Genomic DNA, 14465 nt, shown 5'->3' on the forward strand with positions numbered 1-14465 from the left:
TCTCATTCTTATGCACTTGGGCCAAGTGCCTTGCCATTTTGCTGAATGGTTTTTGGCAGGAAAAGCAATACTGCTTTTTGTTGTACACTCTTTGGCCACATGCAGACTTCTTCAACTTCATCACTGAAACATCACTACATTCATCATTTACTGGCTGAGTTGATGTCTCCTTACTTTCAGGAGAGGAAGAATTTTGGGTTGCAATCATTGAAGATGTATTATCATCACTGCTGTCTAGCGTCACATTGGGAGATGAGCTTTTCGCCTCGTGAGATTCATCAGAACAGTCAGATTCTTGTGAATCTGGCACAAAATCTTCGTCACTGGTTTCAGTGCTGCTAGATTCTGCTGGTAAACTGTCGTCTGAACATGAACTGATCCGTAATGATTTTCTGGTAAGCTGTAAATAAAAAAAACTGGCTTCAGTTTAAAAACATAATAATAGTTGATACATGTAGGGTTCAGTTTAAGTTCCTAAACATCCAAACAAGCCTACAGAAAATGTACAATGAAACACGTGCAGCATCACCTGTTAAAGACCTGCTGTTTAAATGGTTTTAACCATAGCAAGATACAAAGAACAATACAGTTAAACAAATTACCTGAGAGAGGGACAGAGACAGGGAGAGGGACAGAGACAGAGAGAGGGACAGGGATAGAGAGAGAGAGGAGAGACATAGAGAGGGACAGAGGTAAAAGAGAGAGGAGAGAGAGAGGGACGGAGGGAGAGCGATGGAGAGGGAGGGAGAGAGGGAGAGAGAGAGAGAGAGAGAGAAGGAGTGAGGGAGAGAGGAGAGAGACAGAGAGAGGAAGAGATAGAGAAGGGGAGAGGGAGAGTGATACTTACAAATACACACTCAGTCCTCTCTAGCTCTGGAACATCTTGGGCTCCTGAGGGTGCAGAAGGAGCGGGCAATTCCAGAATGATGGCATCCGCATCACTGTCTGTGTCCTGGAGAGAGACGACCAATATCAAGTACTTTTTTTTCAACCAGCCTGTTCCAATTGTGACATACATACCCTCTTAAAATTAATTAATTGACCATCATCATTCTAAACTTGCAACTTGCAACGAAATTGAATTTGTGTTAGGCTAATTGCAAGGTCCCATGACGTGAAAATCTCACTTTATGAGGTTTTCTAACATAAATATGAGTTCCCCTAGCCTGCCTATGGTCCCCCAGTGGCTAAAACTTGCGTCTGGTGTAAAACGAGCACTAGCTGTTCTGCTCGACTTTGAAAAAACGGAGGCTCAAGTGCGCTGATTTGGAATGTCAGTGTTTAGGACGTCATCAGCATCTAAGCTCCTCCCCTTACTCTGCCTGGCCCGCCCAGAGACGTTGGCCCGCCAATGAGACTCGACCGTGCGAGCGCCACATGTGTGTGTGTGAATAGACACACTGTAACGCAAGTGTTTCTTGTCGGTTCTTTGACGTGTCTTGTATTTCCACAACGAGACTGTTGTGGGGGTTATCTGAGCCATGGTTGAGAAGGAATTGGGGGAAAGGAACTTTGGCTTTGACTCGCTGAAGTACATGAAACTGCGACATGCCGCCGGTTGCCGCGAGGCACCATCACCCGGCAGCGGGCAGCCGGCAGCAGGCAGCGCGCGGCTCAGTCGACTTCAGGTTGATGTGAAAGTGGAAGAAGCAGAGACGTCGCAGAACCCGACAAAGTCGTTTGTGATTCATAATATCGTCTGGAGGCGCACACAGCTTTTGGCCGTGATAATATGTATTATATGATATAGATATCTATGTATTATATTATATTATTTAGATATAGAGCTCCAGGACTGTAACGCAAGTGTTGTACACTTCCTTGTTATTTGGATAACCGTTCTGCTTTTGGTGTTCATTGGCGCATAACACGTCGGACTCTCGTCTCTGGTATTTCTACAACGAGACTCGTATTGGGGGTTATCTCAGCCAAGGTTGAGAATGAATTGGGGGGAAGGAACTTGGGCTTTGACTCCCTCAAGAACATGAACCACGACATGGAGGAGAAAGGGATTGTTGGCGGCGAATGTCTCCCGCTTGAGCCCCGCGGAGGTGCCTAAGCGCTGCCCGGCAACAATCCCTTTCTCCTCCTTGTCGCGCTTCAGTGTACTTCACAATGATGTGGTCGTTGAAGAACCAGGATAATATATATTATATGATATAGATATATAGCCTATATGTAGGCTATATGATAATATTTAGATATAGAGCTCCAGGTCTCCCATGTGTTCTAGAATATTTACAGAACACGGCTAAAGGCTGTGTGCGCCTCGCCATTGCGATACATCCACTGTAAACAGAGCGCATGGTACCGTGGCAGCTGCAAGCTGCTCTAGGCCACACCCCACCCTCCTCCTTGACCCGCCTCGCTCCTCTTCATTTGCATTATAGCTACAGACACCAAAACAGCGCATTTGGGGGAAGCTCAATGTGCGACTGGCTCTGAGTGGCTGTAACTCTGCACCACGGCTGTATTTCGGGAACGTCTTTGAATACTGTGTTAGTTGCCCACTAATACCTATATTAAGGAATACATAAAATAGCATGTCATGGGACCTTTAACAAACACATCAATTAACATAATTAATAAAGAGTAAAAGTAGTTTGAAAAAAGGCAAGAAAATCATCTGAACGCACATTAACGGCGTCTTCATCATGGGGAGGTGGGGCTTCAGCATCTTGGTCCTGCGGGGGTGTCATGGTGTCAAACCTTGGTTGCTTTGGACTTTCCTTTGCCTGAAATACATTTGAAACGTAAGTGTAGTTATGCAAATCCTTTATATTCACTTTACTCTGCATGCTACACATGTGTTAAGTACATTAAATACATAGTTCTGCTTTAACAAATGTGTAATGCATGAAATATTTGATTTAATATGGATATTTACCTTGTCTGTTTTTTAAATATATTAATTTAACCCACCAGAGTTTGTGAATGTTTTCTTAACAAGCTACTGAAATGAAAGCATGCCATGAAATTGGCTAAAAGGAATCACCTTCAGCCGTGAATATCTCCTGCTACGATGTTGCCTGAGTCATTCAATGCGACATTTAAGCCTTTCTTTGGCCACCTTGCTCATGCCTCCAGTCGTCTTGCATTTATTTGGTCTATTGAAAATGTAAAGAAAAATTAACGATTGTATGTAGGCTACACATAAAAAGAATACATGACTTGTTACATATAATTCGGGGTAGTGCGACTGAAAATGTATCTGGTAGGCTATAATATTTACAAATATATATATATTACAGAGCAGTCTATTCATAATATTGTAATGACCACAGAAGAGGCAGTGAATGAAGTAGGCCTATTTCATAAGACAGCGATTTATTAGATAGGCCTACCACCGCTTAACCTAAGGTCTAGGTGACCTTGGGTGTCTTGAAAGGCGCTGTCATGCCAAATATGCACCGGCTGCCACATTTGTACCGGGCGCGTCATCCATACGTTATCTGTATTGTGCTATTTCGTCCTCGACCTGCTTTAAACACTCAGTTTACTTGCTAAATTTGATTAAACAATTAAATACAATACAAATATAAAGTAAAAACAAGTGTTAGCGATCCGTTTTCTGTATTATGTTATTTCGTCTTTGAGAACATGAGCGCGAATGTTTTTTTGAAACCCGCTTTAAACACTCAGTTTACTAGCTAAATTTGATTAAACAATTGAATACAATACAAATATAAAGTAAAAACAAGTGTTATCTAGCGATCCGTTAACTGTATTATGTTATTTCGTCTTTGGCAACATGAGCGCGAATGTTTTTTGAAACCTGCCCGGCAACGGACGACGTGATCATCTGCTGCCAGGCAGGTTTGGAATGGATTACTTATGGATGACGCGCCCGGAACAAATTTGGCAACCGGTACAAATTTGGCATGACAGCGCCTCTAAATTAAATGTATTATTATTATTTAAACCGTTGGAATGCACAAGACCGGTAACCATAGCAACGCCGGTAAAGAAACCCACGAAGCCCAATCCAGGTCTAACTGAAGGCATTTAATGTATATATTCGAATATTAATATCAATAAACAAACGGACTTCGAATATGATTTTTGGGCAAAAGTCAAAGCCCTAATGTACACCTAAACCATGTTCCTTGAAGTCAAGCAAGCCTACAAAAAAACGAGAGGATAGCGAAACAGAGACGGTAATCGTGTTTTATCTACGGGAGCAATGTCGCAGCGCAGATGGCCCATCCAAATTGGATGGGTCTAATGTTTGTTCCAATGTTCGTCCAATCCACTCCAATAGTGGTCCTGCATTGAGTTCAAATCCAACTCTAACGAATAAATGCTCCAGTTTTAAGTTTCATAGAATATTTATACATTCCCAGGGCATGTTAAATGAGTGCATGCCCCGTCGGGACATCATTGATGGGGCGGGATCATGAAGATTTATGTCCATAAAGCAGCTTATTCTGAACTTCTTCTGATAACTGATAAAGGGATAAAAGTTTTATTTAAAACGAAAAGACGTGCGTAAAGCTTGTGAGTAAAGTTAACTTCCCATGTGCTTCGAGCGACCGCGTAAGCATTTTCTTTCAAATCATGTGTGCCGTCGTGTCAATGGTCAATATATGCATTAAAAATAAATCTCTCATGGTTAACTAGCTATTCGTGAAAACATTCAAGTCCAATTTAAACGAAATCATGAAATATTGTAGCTAGCCCTGACTAATAACAGCAGAAACCAAAAGGCTGGCTATTGACATTTAGGCCTACCTATAGCCTTCTTTGTCTCCTAAATCTACCTGAAGTAGAAGGAACGTGCATAATCTTCATAAATGACAATAATATAATAATACATGAAGTAGGCTATTACTTACACACCTAATATGAATAGGCTATTAACTAAAAAAATAAATATAACTAACTAACTAGGGTTCTGTTTTAGTAGGCTACTCCAAACTCGGTCATGGTCCGACCAGGAGAACCCTTTCGGCCTCACACGGGACGTTATCCCGCTTTCCCGCTGCCCGTTGTGCTGCTGCACTCACACGCGAGGTGGATGCATCGCATTTAGCCTTTATTTATGTCCTCGCATTTTTCACATAGATAAATAAATAAATATATATAACTAACTAGGGTTCCGTTTTAGTAGGCTACTCCAAACTCAGTCATAGTCCGACCAGGAGAACCCTTTCGGCCTCACACGCGACGTTATCCCGCTTTCCCGCTGCCCGCTGTGCTGCTTCACTCACACGCGAGGTAGATACATCGCATTTAGCCTTTATTTATGTCCTCACATTTGGACATGAATAAAAAAATAAGTATATAGGGGGCTAGATGCCAATCTTACCTTATTTCTTCCATGAAGCCTCCAGTACACGACTTCCGTCGAAATGGCTGTCAGTTCTGTCAGTTGTCAGTTCTTCTCTTAACCCAACGTTTTTTCTCAACTCAAATGGTGGCCCCACTACTCTCCCATTTCCGTTAAAATATCTCCACTATGATGATTTCACCAATGTTATATAGGTTCAATAATAATAATAATAATAATAATTTCAATGAGAAGCTGGTGAAAAACGGTGTAGTGTAATTTAAATGTGTGGTGGGGACCTGGTATGTCAGGTGCACACACAGTTCATAAAACTTCCAGTAAGTTCATCAGGCCTTCGATGCGGGTTAGGGGTAGGCGTGGAAGGGGGCGGGGTGGGTGTGGTGGGGACCTGATATGTCAGGTGCACACACAGTTCACACACAGTTATTCTAGCAATGACCACTAGGGGGGCACTCCGAAAAATACTCACACAAAAGAAAAAGTAACTAATATATTTCTTCCATGACTCAACTAGTCAGAAAATCTTAAATTTAGTCAATTTACTCTTAAAAGAAGATAAAATCCATTTCCCATATTTTCCCCCTGCCACACCCAACTTGTTTCTAGATCCAGTGATAAAGACTTGCTTGATATAAGAGTGACAGCATTTTCTTTTAAGAAAAATACAACTTTTATTCAAAAGTAATAGACACAACAAAGGGATTGATCCCCAACAGGTTCAAACAAAGGAATCTCCATTGAAACAAAATGTGACTACATGAGTAGGCTAACAGGGTAACAGAGTTAAATGACACCTCATATTTTGTTGCCACTTGGCAAGTAATGAAATTATTATTTTTTCTTCAAAAGTAAGAACAACCCGAAAGGGATGGATTTCCACTCCTCAAACGTTTTTTGAAAAATAATCAAAAAAAAATAAAAAAAATCTGTACCAAGTAACAATTATTACATAATGATAGATATAATGACCTCATGAAGTGCTAGGGCCATTTCGGTCAGCAATTATGTCACTTAGATTATATTTTATTGGGACAAACACACTTCCTTTGAAAGAAACAGAGAAATATGAGGTATGATCAATGAGCTGCACTAGTTCTGTTGCTTGGGCAAGAGCGGGAATTGTCACTTTGTAGGCACAGAAATCTTTGTCAAAGGTTAAGGTTTCATATGGTATAGTTTCAAAAGCACTAAAAAAGGAATTTACCATAAAAATGCCTTTCACCAATCCAAACACAGGCAAATGATCATCCACGTGAGTGATAATCAAAGACTTCCCACTTATGTATTTATTTCCATTAAGGATGAGCCATTTAACTGATACAACATTCTCTGAAATCTCCATGCCCAAAAAGTCTCTAAATTTAGCTTGAATGTACTGTAGATTTGCAACCTCGGAAATAGGCCCTAATTCTCTCTCATTTGCAAAAATAGGATGCTCACAGCCAATTTCATTCTGACAACACTCAAGGAACTGATTATGTTTAGCTAGTGACTTACAAACATTTTTAAAATTCAATTTTGAAGCCCACTGCTTAAAATAACTGTGCTTTGCTTCAAATCGCATGCACATGCATCTTATCAAAGGACCAAGGGATTTGATTTGACTGGGTAGATGCAACATGTAATGCTGCTTAGGTATTACATTACTCTCAGGGAAAAGGTGTTTGAATTGATTCAAATGTTTTTCGATCATAATTATGAGCTGTGATATTGTTTGTAAAGAAATTACGGGAGCAAGTACTATCTGTACTATTTCAATCAATGTATTAATAAATGTAACATACTCATTGTCCACATCTCCCCAAAGAAAAGGTAGTATTTTTTTACTAAGTATTAACATCTGCCCACATGTTTGCTTCAATTTGTTGTCATTAGAATTTAAAGTGGTCACACTGCTAGGGCAAGGCTTATCACGTACATCAAGAGGTGAATAAGGAAAATTCTGAAGAGCCGAATTGAATGCATCTAATTCTATGTCTCCTGACAAAATACGTTTTTTTAACACAAGCTTAATTTCCATCGGTGCGAAACCTTCAAAGATTACGTGCATTATATCCTGAGGAGTTTGTTGGATTATATCAAATGCAGGAAAATCAATAAGTCTGCTCCTTCTGTTTATTCCATAAGTGGTTTTGAGGTTGGCCTGTAAATTATCTGTGCTGGCTTTATCTATTTCAAAACATTGCCTAATGTGCTTCGCATGAGTTCTTTGGACAAACTCATTCTCATCAAAACTTGTTTGCATATCTTCAAAAGTACATTCGCAGTGCCTGCACTTGCGATACGCAAAACCAACCCCTTCTTTAAACCCAGCAAGCTCATGTTGGGCAAGTGTGTCTCCACACAAAGCTATCACAGCACCATATAAGTCCATATCACCGTTTTTTGTTTCAATTTTAACACCATTATAGAGTAAATCCATGTCTTTCAGAATTCTTTGTAAAACCGCATCAACACCCCACTTCTTCACATATTCAGCTTTTGCAATAGCCAGGAGTCGTATTGCTGCTAATTTAGACCTAAATTTGGGATCAATATTACCTAAGCTGTAATAAACCATTAACAATTTGTTTGCTCTAGCGTAAGAACCCAGGGGATTGCATATTTCGATCTCATCTGTATACAGAATTAATTGCAATGCGTTGGGCTTCCTAGAATACAATGGATGGTTTCTGAAAATATCCCCATCAACAAAGTCATATAAGTATCCCTCTCGGCTTCTTGGTGGTACAGTATTAAACATGGTAAAGATTCGCGAATCAGAAAGAAGTTGCTTAAGGCTTTCAATTAGTGGCACATAGTAAAAACTTATTTTTCGTATGGCCATAACTCTTGAACTGCCCTTTTTGACCCGACAAATTGTCTGAGAGACAACGACTTCTTCTGGACTCACTGGACTGAAATGTTCTGAAACAGCTCTTTCCAGTCCATTTGTAGTAGTGGAGAAGGGATCAATGAAATTATCAAATGTAGCCAGTGCTGCATCTTGAAGCTGAGATGTCCCGGTGTGTTCTTCAAATACTTCTCTCATTTTATTCCTCAATGTTTCCAGAAGAGTGGCTTGATATTGCTGTACCCCTGTGATGATGTTGTTGACAGTCCTCTGTGAAGTTTTATGTTTAAGTTGTTACAAGGGATTGCCATTATGTTTAGCATATCCAATAAACTATTGTACAGTGGAACACTGGAAATGCTTACCTGTGACAGGTGGCATTGTTCACGAACACTTATGGCAAAAGCTGCTGCAGATCTGGCAATGTCAGGCCCGGTGACAGATGTTGGAGCTGCAGCTTCTCCCTGATAAATCACACAAATACAACTTAGGCTATGCTATTGGCCATTTGTAGTTCCAAATAGGACTTTAAATTTAAATCCCACTTAGCAAGTCAATTTTAAATCATTTATTGAAAGTGTAAACTGATAGCTTATATTAGCTGCTTAGAGCTTCGATCCTATAGAGCTCGTAAGTCGCCATTGCTCATGGGACCTATGAGACCGAAAAAAATGAATGGGAGTCAATGGAGAGAACGTAATTATTTTCTGATCCCAGTCTTTATATGCCCCGGATTACACATATGTTGTTTGTGGATTTAAATGATAATTTTTCATGCAAAGAAAACTATAATTTAGCGGGACCTGTTTGCGAGTGGTGGTGACGTTTATCATACGTGTCGAGAGCAGCGGGAGTTGTAGTCCACAAAGTGCCCCACACAAAAACTAACCGTATCAAACTCCTACCCGCTAAATTATAGTTTTCTTTGCATGAAAAATTATCATTTAAATCCACAAACAACATGTGTATTCCGGGGCATATAAAGACTGGGATCAGAAAATAATTACTTTCTCTCCATTCTCTTCATTTTTTTCGGTCTCATAGGTCCCATGAGCAATGGCGACTTACGAGCTCTATATAGTTTTTAAATGAAATTCAAATTCGTAATTCTAACAACCTCTACACATCACATTCCCCCAGCACATAGACAAGATAGCAGAACTAGGCTCAACTGCAAACTTACTGCATTGCTTGATTGGGCCTCAGGCATCTCTGGTGGGTCCTGCGTTCCAAGTTCGAGAAGGTCAGGTGATGATTCCATGGAGCTGTCCATGGAAGGAGTCATAGAATTGCCAAATATCGATACGCCGAAGTTTTCTAATAAAGGTGGTGCGGATGTGGGTGTCGTTCTCCATTGACATGGTGGACATCCAGACGTTACATACAGGGGATGCGTTCGTTTCAGGTGACGATAAAATGAGTTAAAAACTCTGAACTCTTGCTCACAGCCATCAATCCCACAGAAAACCCAAAATTCTGCATTACGACCATGTGTGACATTAATGTGGCTAAGAAGATTCTTCAATCTAAAAGCCACAAAAATGATACAGATCATGCAGCGCCACACCGACATGTCTTCTGACGAGGTTGATCTGTGATTTTGGCGGTTCTAGGGTTTCACTGCTGGGCTACCCTGCTTCCTGTTTGGCCTTCCTCCTGATCTTCCGATTGGTTAACCGTCAAAGCAATTGTGTAAAAAACATGTATATTATTACATATAAGACAACGTAGCATTCACAAACAATCCTCAAGATTCTCTGAAAAAAATAAAAAATAAAAATATTTTAAATCTTCTGCGCCGACTGTCCGTCACATCTGAATGACGTCAGTGAGGTGAACAAACTCGGCGCCAAAATGGGACTGACGCAGTAACGCCCCGTGCCCACTACCTCCTTCAGTCAACGGACGTGGGAAGGCGTGGCTGACTGATGGGGGAGTAGTCTTTGCAGAGGCATCCGTCAGCCAATCAAATCGCTTCGCCGGGTTCTTCCCGCTACTTCCTGCTTGTTGCGATGCAAGATGACCCGCTTTCCCGCTTTCCAGTATCGTCAGAGCCCGAGTCGCGTCACCATAGCCGCGGGAACGTATTCTCAGCAGGGGGTGCTGGAAAAAAAACTCAGCCTGCACTAGACTCGCAACTCGCTACATTGATAAAAAAATCGAAAATCGATCGTTGTGTTCACACCATGGTTCACATCCAGCTGCTCACAGAACAAGTTTAGCGCACCACCGCTCCCCTCACACTTTTTCATATAACTTTTTTTCAGCACTAGGTCATATGAGCATTAAATAAATGCTGCGTCTCAAAATGCCTTGGACAGCAGCGACGATGACTCGTTTGCCACGGGCCGAAACAGTGCGGAGCGACCACAGCGGGGCAGAGGAGTGTCAGGAATAGTCTTTGGTGTACACATCAGTACGGCCTATTTGCACTACTGTTTAGTGGCAATGCAGTGTTTTATTCTATGCCTTTTTATTTTCGTATATTATTTCAATGAATACAATTTATTTATTTATAAAAACAAGATCTGGTCTTCAAATCTTTTTTCCAAATATAGGTTGTCTTACAATGGGGTTTGTGTTTATATTCGGACCAATACGGTACAGCGGGCGCTCACATGACGTTAAGCATTTCCTGGTGCATAATGTGACGCTTCAGAACCTAAAATCCCGTTTCTCCCCGTTGACACGACAACACATAACCGGTGTTTTCAGAAATCTCCACTTTGGCCGGAGTTTTTAGAAATAATCGTTTTCTGTGATAAGACAGGGCCTCAGACAGCACCCCCAGCCCCCCTACTTCCCGCGGTACTGCGCGTCACAGTGCTTAAATTTGCATACGCGATCTGGTTGGATGACGGATCCGTCGCTGCCGAAAAAGTTGAACATTTTTCAACTTCTTGACTGAGCCGAAGGCTCCAACGGAACGGACGGATCCACAATGCATTGCGCGTCCGTCCCCATTCAAGTCAATGGGGATCACGCAACGGACGGAGGTAGTGGGCACGGGGCGTAAGGAAAAGTTATCGACGACGACGAGTCAATTTCAACTGAACGCAATTTTAACGTAAGTATTATGCTGCTTTGTCGTGCAAAATTGTTTTAGGACTATGTTGTTTCACTGAGGATATGTTTCCACATTCACATTCATTTGGTAACAGCCAGCTACAATTTAAAAAAATTCTGGCTAGCTAGCCATCCACATAGCTGATGTGTTAATCATTAACCAGTGGTGGACAGTAACGAAGAACAAGCCATTCGTTACTGTACTTGAATAACTATTATATTTAACCTAGAAACACCCTGTCAATCTTGAACGGTTACGTTATACGTTAAAATTATTATTCGATTCGGAAATATGATTGGTATATATCCGGCGTTTGTCCCCGTTTATATGGCTAGAGGCAAGGTGCCTTCTACATAGTTGTTCCAATATCCATACTATCCGTACTTGTAGCCTAAGTTTGAATGCGAAGGCCGTTCCGATTCAAATCGGGCGAAAATAAGTACCGAAAGGACCCGGATGATGTACTCAAAACCATAGACATGATGATATGATAGACGGAGCATCGAATGCTACCGCCTACTGGCGCTGACGAGACGCGGGGCTGCCATCTTGGAGTGGTCATCCGCTCCACTCAGTGTAATCCGTTTGGCTGGAGCAATGAACTGTCAGCGCATTAAATTAATCATACCTCACTGAATACCACTGATTTTCATGCGTTTTTTTGTCAGACGTGTAGCTATGATAAAGGCCACATGGTTTGGCGTGTTTTATTATTCAATACCAATTATACCAATAGTACGGTAATGTTAAATCTTACTTGTGAAAAGTAATCCCCCCGATTCCTATTATGGATTTTGACTTTTGAGGGTTGTTTTATTTTAGCTCATGTACCAAACATACTTTTTCTGTGGCTGTGTCCCTGCACACACACACACACACACACACACACACACACACACACACACACACACACACACACACACACACACACACACACACACACACACACACACACACACACACACACACACACACACACTTGAACATTTCTTTACATCTATGTGACTTTACTAAAACATATTTTCAACCTCACTATATTTTCTGCAGGATCTGCATTTTCTAGTTTCAAATGATATTAGTATCAAATATCACAAGTAGAAAACATGAGTGTTAGTGTTTTTTTTTTTTTAACCTTAAATGATTTGACAGTGTTTAAAGGACATAGCAGGACATTGGAACTATATTACACCAAATTACTTTTACTATTTGATACTTGAGTTCATTTGAAGCAAGTACTTTTATACTTTTACTCAAGTCGACGTTTCAAGGGAGTATTTCCACTTTTACTGTAGTAATATTTTGCACATATCTCAACTTTTACTCAAGTACGTGGTCTGAGTACTTCGTCCACCACTGTAGGTAACTAACCCAGACAAGCTTTTCTGAACTTGATTCTGTTTTTGGGACAGGGATATTCAGAGCTGGAGAACTACGGAGCAGCTGTCGAGCATGGATGACTTGGATGTCACAACACTGTCTGTGTTACAAGGTAAAATGTATTTGGTTTATATAAAGTATTAATGGGTGCATGCTAATCTAACTGTGTAGGCTAGATAAGAGTAAACGAGTCCATGAGTGCGGGCTCGGTTGGCATCGTGGAGGAACGTGCATCTTATTTGCAGAGATAGCAAACTTAGCTAGCCTACTTTGTGTAGTACTGGGGATGATTAGTTGCATCCGTTATCTACGACTTGCATCAAAAGTAGCTAGTCCACCAGGCTGTCTGTCAAAAAATAGTACCACTCGGTAACGTACCGGAGATCAAAATAATAAGCTGACAGATTTTGCGTTCTAGCAAAAATTTACCCATATCTGCTTCTGAGCAATATTTTCTGTAGGTTTCATTATATTATCTGTGTGTCACAATCAACAGCTTTCTCAGCAATGGGGTTCAAAACTCAAATTGCAGAGAACTCTTGCATGCAGTAGAGTAGAGTAGTCAAATTTGAAATACTAAAGCATGTTTGCTTGCCTGTTCCTTCTAGGTAGGGGTCTGTAGTGCATCTAGTAGGCCACGGTAGTGCCCTAAATGATTTATTTAAAAAGCCTACGTTATCTAGATGGGATATAAACTTGTAATGAAACATGTCCCACCCTAGCCTATGCCATAGAGAGCAGTTTGCAATGTATTTTTATTGTATCAAATACAATGGTTTTCATGGAAAGTAGACATGGTGCTCTAATAGGGAGTGGATCCCAAAATAATGTTAATGTTAAAGGGAGAGTTTGGTGTAAATTCATCCATCCGTTGGTGAAGGTCACATTTTGCTGTCCAGAGTCAAATTAGTTAATAACCATCATCCAGGTCAACCTAATGGATCATCATTATGGCATTTAATGAGTAATAGGCATTTTTGACAGTTGCTGTTAAAATGAGGGTGCATTGAAAAAAAGGAAATCATGGTTTGATAGTGAAGCTGATTATGTTTCCTCTTCCTGTAATTTTAAAGCTGCTGATGTTGATGAAGGGGTTTTAAAAACCCTCTCTCGGGATGATCTTTTGGATCTTCTTCCTGGACCACAGAACTTTCTGCGAAGAAAGAAGTTGTGGGATCACATTCATCCAAAGGTAAATGTCCACATATGTGGCTAGAGAGAACCTGGCTGTTCAAGGTCTGTAGGATAATTGGCAAAACTAATAGAGGATAAACAGTTATTACTGGCAAAGTGTAGATTGTTTTTCTGGCAAAGGGTTTTTCTGACACCACACTGTAACCCTTAATAGCAAATTTGATTTAATTGCAGGAACAGAGTGAGAATGCAGTGAGAGAAGCCATTGATCAGCCATCCATGTTGCCAAGCCAGCCATCCACACATGCCATGTTGCCAAGCCTGCCAAGCCAGCCATCCACAAGTGCCATGTGGCCAAGCCCGCCACGGACCTCCACCCCCAAAAGCCATCACCAGAAAACCGTAAAAATGCAGGACCCTCCTGAGTATGTGGTATACACCGATTCAGAACTTGACTTGGTTCGGAGCCAGTATTTTGAACTGCTCCGCAGTGGGAAAGGGTCACAGTGCAAGATGTCTAAAGACCTATTTTGCAGACTGATAAGGAACACTGTAACCAGCATGGTGGCTATCCTCCGTGCCAGTAGTTCGTGTCAAGAACAGATGTACCCTTCAAAAAGGGAAATTCAGGCAGTGGCTGAGAAGATTGTTGATTATTACCCTATGCTGCAAGACTCATCAAACACGCCTTATGTAAGTGCCTTTTTTATTTCAAATAATGTAGTGGGTTAGGCTGTGGAGTAATGACTCAAACATTTCTTTCC

At 41.0% G+C, this 14465-nt stretch overlaps 2 long non-coding RNA genes across 2 annotated transcripts; one reads left to right on the forward strand and one right to left on the reverse strand.

Moving 5' to 3' along the window:
* Positions 1-8118: 8118 nt before the first annotated feature.
* On the reverse strand, positions 8119-9785 carry LOC132455527 (uncharacterized). Its single transcript, XR_009525266.1, has 3 exons — positions 9307-9785; positions 8489-8587; positions 8119-8393 (listed from the first exon to the last, which is right to left on the reverse strand). It is a non-coding gene; the product is annotated as an uncharacterized LOC132455527 (long non-coding RNA).
* Positions 9786-11139: 1354 nt separating this feature from the next.
* Positions 11140-14026, forward strand: LOC132456304 (uncharacterized). The gene is made up of 4 exons (XR_009525414.1): positions 11140-11190; positions 12600-12679; positions 13641-13759; positions 13936-14026. It is a non-coding gene; the product is annotated as an uncharacterized LOC132456304 (long non-coding RNA).
* The last annotated feature ends 439 nt before the right edge of the window (positions 14027-14465 follow it).

Source organism: Gadus macrocephalus, chromosome 4 (genome assembly GCF_031168955.1).
Source record: "Gadus macrocephalus chromosome 4, ASM3116895v1".
In the NCBI taxonomy this organism is placed as follows: domain Eukaryota; kingdom Metazoa; phylum Chordata; class Actinopteri; order Gadiformes; family Gadidae; genus Gadus; species Gadus macrocephalus.